The sequence below is a fragment of the Pseudochaenichthys georgianus genome, unplaced genomic scaffold, assembly GCF_902827115.2.
Source record: "Pseudochaenichthys georgianus unplaced genomic scaffold, fPseGeo1.2 scaffold_1181_arrow_ctg1, whole genome shotgun sequence".
Lineage (NCBI taxonomy): Eukaryota > Metazoa > Chordata > Actinopteri > Perciformes > Channichthyidae > Pseudochaenichthys > Pseudochaenichthys georgianus.
This window is the reverse complement of record NW_027262118.1, coordinates 35,001-40,754: the sequence shown is the minus strand read 5'-3', so window position 1 is coordinate 40,754 and position 5,754 is coordinate 35,001. Positions and strand designations below refer to the sequence as shown.

Below are 5,754 nucleotides of genomic sequence, written 5' to 3'. Positions count from 1 at the left end.
AATTCATACTCGTTTTTACATCCATTTTGTGTCATTTTGCATCTATTTGTATTCATTATTAATGTTTCGTAACTACTTTTTATATATTGTCTTCTATTTCTAGTCATTTTGCATCAATGTGAGCCCCGGATGATCTGGTTGATTACATATTTTATTATTGAATGTTTGTAGCTCTTATTATATATAACAAAAGTTTAACAAATATGAAATAATTAATAATAATAATACATTAAAATAATATTAATAAAAAATATTGAAATAAATAAAAATGAATAATTGTATAATATTTTAAACATTAAATATAATATATATCTGCGTGAACATAGATAATAATAATAATGAAATAACGTATAATTCCTGCGGCTAGTTGTATTCCTGCAGCCTATCAGCGAGCCTCGTTCGCAAACAGCCGGTGAACTCCACTCTATAAAAACTTCATTAAAGAATTAATGAAGATCCGGATCATTAATAATGTATTCTAATGATTTATGTTCCAGCGCAGATCATTAGGACCAGAAACACAAAAACACAAAAACATTTCAATCAAATAAACTTTTACTGCCTCTTCCTCTCATTCTCCATCATTCTTCGCTCCATCGATCCTCCTCTTCATCCTCCTCTTCATCAACCCCTCTCTCACTTTGGCAGCCGTCGCCACGGTGACTAAAGACAGGTGGTGCAGTGTCAGCGAATCAGGTGTCCTTCAGAGGGGGAGGGGTCACATAGGGGAGGAAGAGGTGGAGGAAGAGGAGGAAGAGGAGGATGAGGAAGAGGAGGAAGAAGAGGGAACACCTAATAATATAGTTTACCCAGAATCCTCCAGGATATATTTAAAACAGACGCACAGTTTAAACACAGATTTTCCTCTTCCTCTTTTCTGTCTGAACCCAGAGTGCTGGGAAAAGGTCAGATATTTCAAAAATCTGAGAAAAATGCAAACATTTTGAACAATTTCTATTCTGAAAAAAAAGGTAAAATTCCGAAAAAAATTAATTCTGAGAAAAATCCAAATAAAAAAAAACGCTAACATTCTAAAATGTCTTCTATGAATTTCTAAGAGTTCTGACAAAAGCCAACATTCCTAGACAGGTCAAAATTCTGATAAAAAATTCTAATTCTGAGGAATAAGTAAAAAAAAAAAAAATCTGGCCTTTTTTTTTAGTATTTTTCGGAAGAAATTCGAATTTTGAGGAAATAAAAAATTGTGCGAACATTTTTTAAATTCTGATAACAATTTAAACATTCTGAGGAAAGCCAAAATTAAAATAAAATTCTGAGAGAAAAATAATTGCTAACACTTTGTCTGACCTCATTTAAGACTTTTAAACAATCAATTATGAATTATTTAATTGCTGCAACTCAATACAAAATAGTTTTGATGGCAGACTTATTACTATCATCATTTTATTACTGTGTTCCAGATGTTTCAATTCGCGGGACACATTGTGTTTTTAATATATTTTAATTATATCTGTATAATCATTATATTGTGTTATTTATATCTATTCATATATTTATTTCCCGCAGAGAGCGGCTCCTCCACCTCTGACCCCGAGCCATGAGATTATATTAGAAAGAGATACTTCCACTGCGAAGGATAAGTGCTGCTGCCTCAGCACACACACACACACACACACACACACACACACACACACACACACACACACACACACACACACACACACACACACACACACACACACACACACACACACACACACACACACACACACACACACACACACACACACACACACACACACACACACACACTGATTTGAATGTTTAAATTGCAGTCTGAGTGCTGCGGGGTAAATATGTGCAACTTGTAAACATCTTCCTGAGAGAAGTGAATATCGTTGGACTCCTGGAGACGCTCCACGTGTGTCAGTGTGTCCTGCAGATTCCATTACTCCTCAGATTCACATGGAACCTGGATCTGGCATCATCTTGCTCTCCTGAAACCTGGATCTGGCATCGTCTTGCTCTCCTGGAACCTGGATCTGGCATCGTCTTGCTCTCCTGGCTGCTTTGCGTCGACTTGCTACAGCAGGGAGTGTTTGTCTCTGCCTTTTAAAGCTGAGCAGCAACACATCGCTCTCTAATGTGCTCTGAACACAGGCGGGGGTCCCTGGGGGGGGGGGGGGGGGGGTCCTGACAGCCTGGGGGGGGGTTCTGACAGCTCTTTAAAGAGTCCTACAGGAGGAGGTCAGTCTCAGAGACGAGTTCAAGAAGAACGAGGAGAAAACATGTCAGAGTCTAAAGAGAAGTTCAGTTTATCATGAATTATACAGTTCATTTAGATCAGGACCCTTTAAAGAGTCCTCTGCAGTTCAGGTGTGTATCAGTATGTAGTGTCTCTACTTTAAAGAGTCCTCCGAAGTTCAGGTGTATATCAGTGTGTAGTGTCTCTACTTTAAAGAGTCCTCTCCTGCTGATGTTCAGGTGTATATCAGTATGTAGTGTCTCTACTTTAAAGAGTCCTCTCCTGCTGATGTTCAGGTGTATATCAGTATGTAGTGTCTCTACTTTAAAGAGTCCTCTCCTGCTGATGTTCAGGTGTATATCAGTGTGTAGTGTCTCTACTTTAAAGAGTCCTCTCCTGCTGATGTTCAGGTGTATATCAGTATGTAGTGTCTCTACTTTAAAGAGTCCTCTCCTGCTGATGTTCAGGTGTATATCAGTGTGTAGTGTCTCTACTTTAAAGAGTCCTCTCCTGCTGATGTTCAGGTGTATATCAGTGTGTAGTGTCTCTACTTTAAAGAGTCCTCTCCTGCTGATGTTCAGGTGTATATCAGTGTGTAGTGTCTCTACTTTAAAGAGTCCTCTCCTGCTGATGTTCAGGTGTATATCAGTGTGTAGTGTCTCTACTTTAAAGAGTCCTCTCCTGCTGATGTTCAGGTGTATATCAGTGTGTAGTGTCTCTACTTTAAAGAGTCCTCTCCTGCTGACAGGAAGTGATGTGTTTCTGCTTCCCTCTGATTGGTTGCTTTGTCCCATTGAAAGAGAATCTGTGTAACGTCAAACCTCTTCAACAGAACCAGGCAATAAATAACCTGCTTCTGTTGTTGTGTAAATGTTCAACACGCTGTAAACACCTTTTGTTCCACCCCCCCCTCCCCTCGGGTTATCTACCCAGCATGCTCGCTGCTCTCTAATGAATCCTCTCAGAGGGGGGTCTTTGTCTCGTTTCACGCTCAATTTACCGCCGCGTTCTTATCTCCGTCGCTCCATAGCGCTCTGATTTACAGAGCTAATTACCCAGAAAACACACTATGAGTCAATCACATGCTGCATTCAGGGTCCCTGACACTGTTCCCGTGGTGCCTTCAGGGTCATTATTACATTGATACTGCCTTCGTGCTGCTTTCAGGGCCCACAGGACACAGATTCTATTTTTGTGCTGCATTCAGGGTCCCTGACACTGTTCCCGTGGTGCGTTCAGGGTCATTATCAACTGGGAAATGAGTGAAAGTGAATCTGATCTAAAGCCTCTGCTCTGAAGTGACATTAATATTTAAATTCCAATCACACTGAATCTCGTTGCAGTTGCTTTGCGTCGCCTGTAGTTTTAGTCTCGTGTGTTTTTGCAATATTTTGAGCTTTTGTAATTATTTAGGTTTTTCCATCTTTTTTACGTTTCTGTAGCGTTTTTGCTTCATATTGAAATTATTCTGCAGATGTGTTCTAGTCTGTTGAGACATTTTGTTTTTCTGTATGTATTCTCCTTGTGGGTTATCTTTGCATCGTTGTGATTACGTCACGTTGATGCTGGTGGTCTTCTGCAGGTTTTTGAGCATCGTTTATTTAATTGTGTAGTTTTTTAACACCATTTATGTTTTTTATGCATCAGTTATTAGTCGTTTATCATCATTCTGTAGTTTTTTTGTTTTATTTTACTAATAGAGAGATAATGAACCTGCCAGTGGCGGAGCTGGGGGGTGGCTGGGAGTGGCCACCCCCCAGCTGAATCCTGGCCACCCTATTGGCCACCCCAAACACCCTCACCACAGGGGCCCAAACAATTTAAAAACATTAAGAAAAAAATGTTTGAATAACCTTTCATCGTTCATCAAGAATTAATATAACGTCATATCGATAATGTACTCACTAAACTTACGATTCATTTAACTTATTTTCTTCCAAAAGTTAATTATCCAAAGCCTCTGAACACCCCCCTCTATTTACATGTAATGGTTTGGTCCCGCCTCCAAACGCGGTGCAGCACCGGCCCTTTCTAGCAGAGAGTGAGAGCATGTGAGGAGCAGGGATGCTCGTACTTACGTGTGAGCGATGTCTCAACGACTCACACAGTCAGGCTTTCAAAGAGAAGAGAAAGGAGAGAAAGAGAGAGGGAGAAAGAGAGAGAGAGAAAGAGAGAGGAGAGAAAGAGAGAGGGACTAAAGGGCGACAGCATGTCTCCCAGTTTCTCAAAGGAAAGGTGGGTGTGGTCTATGAGGGGTGGAAACGTGTCCGTTAGCTAAGCGTAGGCCATTGTAAATAATAATTGTTTTATTTTTTACTAAGCTGACATTTAGTGCTGTTAATATCTATACAGGTTTTTAATGTCACTTCTCTTTCAGCTGACATTTAGTAAATGCATTTTTAGCAGCTATTCACTAAATCAGTTGTCCCTCCCCCTGCTGCCAGGACCAACAGATCCATCTCTAGACTCCGTCCCCCCCATAAGTGTTATATGTTCACAGCTCAGTGTCAGTAAATATTGTGCCGTTAGTATTGGACTACAAGATGGATGCAAGCCGGTACAGGTAGAGTTCTTTAAAGCATCAATGAGTGCTTGGTTGGCGTGGCCTGGGCCTGGTGGTGGGGCCGTGATGTGTTTCCACGGGGCCCAGACTCCCTGCTGTGTGTGCTCCAGAGGTCAGGACCTATAACACATGTACTACCCAGCAGCATCGTGAGGCTGAACAGAAGGACCTCTTCACGATGTAAATGTAGTCTTTTAAAAAAACAAGTTTTTTAGGATAGCTTCAAGTAATGTTGTAAAATTACAACCGGGGGCCTTACAGGGTTAAGGGCTATTGTTATTTACTTTAAGATGTTTATTCTTAACCTATCATTACATTTAAAAACTCTTATTTAAGTGGTGTGTGTGTGTGTGTGTGTGTGTGTGTGTGTGTGTGTGTGTGTGTGTGTGTGTGTGTGTGTGTGTGTGTGTGTGTGTGTGTGTGTGTGTGTGTGTGTGTGTGTTCCTGATGGCACTGAGAGAACGAGCTCATAGGGCTGCTGGTCAGAAGCTACACCGTCTGTATATTGCACTACATTTGTATAATGTAGCTTCGTTGATACTTTGCCTGCGGGAATACGAAAGAAATAGTTAGATATACTGAATATTATTTGATCTATTCCACCACCTAATCCCACATACTGTAGAGGTGTGTTGTAGGTGCCTTAAATAACCTCTTGTTTTATAGTGAGATGTGTTTTTATGATCGTAGTGACTTCAATGCCCCCCCAAGATGATCGCTGGTTCCGTCCTGGCTCCGCCTCTGGAACCGGATCACTCATATAAAGTCTTATTATCTGATCAGATGAATAGTAGACGTTGTATCCGTGCAGACTGACGGCTCTAAACTCCAGCAGCTGCTCGTTATTTATTTATCTGTTTGATGAACGCAGCGATTAAAGCTTTTTATTATATTTGTTATATTTATGATTTTCTCAAAGGGAGAGTCAGCACATCTCGGAGCTCCATGCTAACGCTAACGACGCTAACATCTGATCCTGTGTGCG

General features: G+C 40.6%; 1 long non-coding RNA gene across 2 annotated transcripts in view; it reads right to left on the bottom strand.

Annotated features, from left to right (window-relative positions):
- Positions 1–537: 537 nt before the first annotated feature.
- The window catches only part of LOC117440762 (uncharacterized), a 39,212-nt gene continuing 33,995 nt past the window's right edge, over positions 538–5,754 (bottom strand). For both annotated transcript variants that reach the window (XR_011642759.1, XR_004551307.2), the window contains exon 3: positions 538–701. This is a non-coding gene — a long non-coding RNA (uncharacterized lncRNA). The remainder of the gene's footprint in view (positions 702–5,754) is intronic.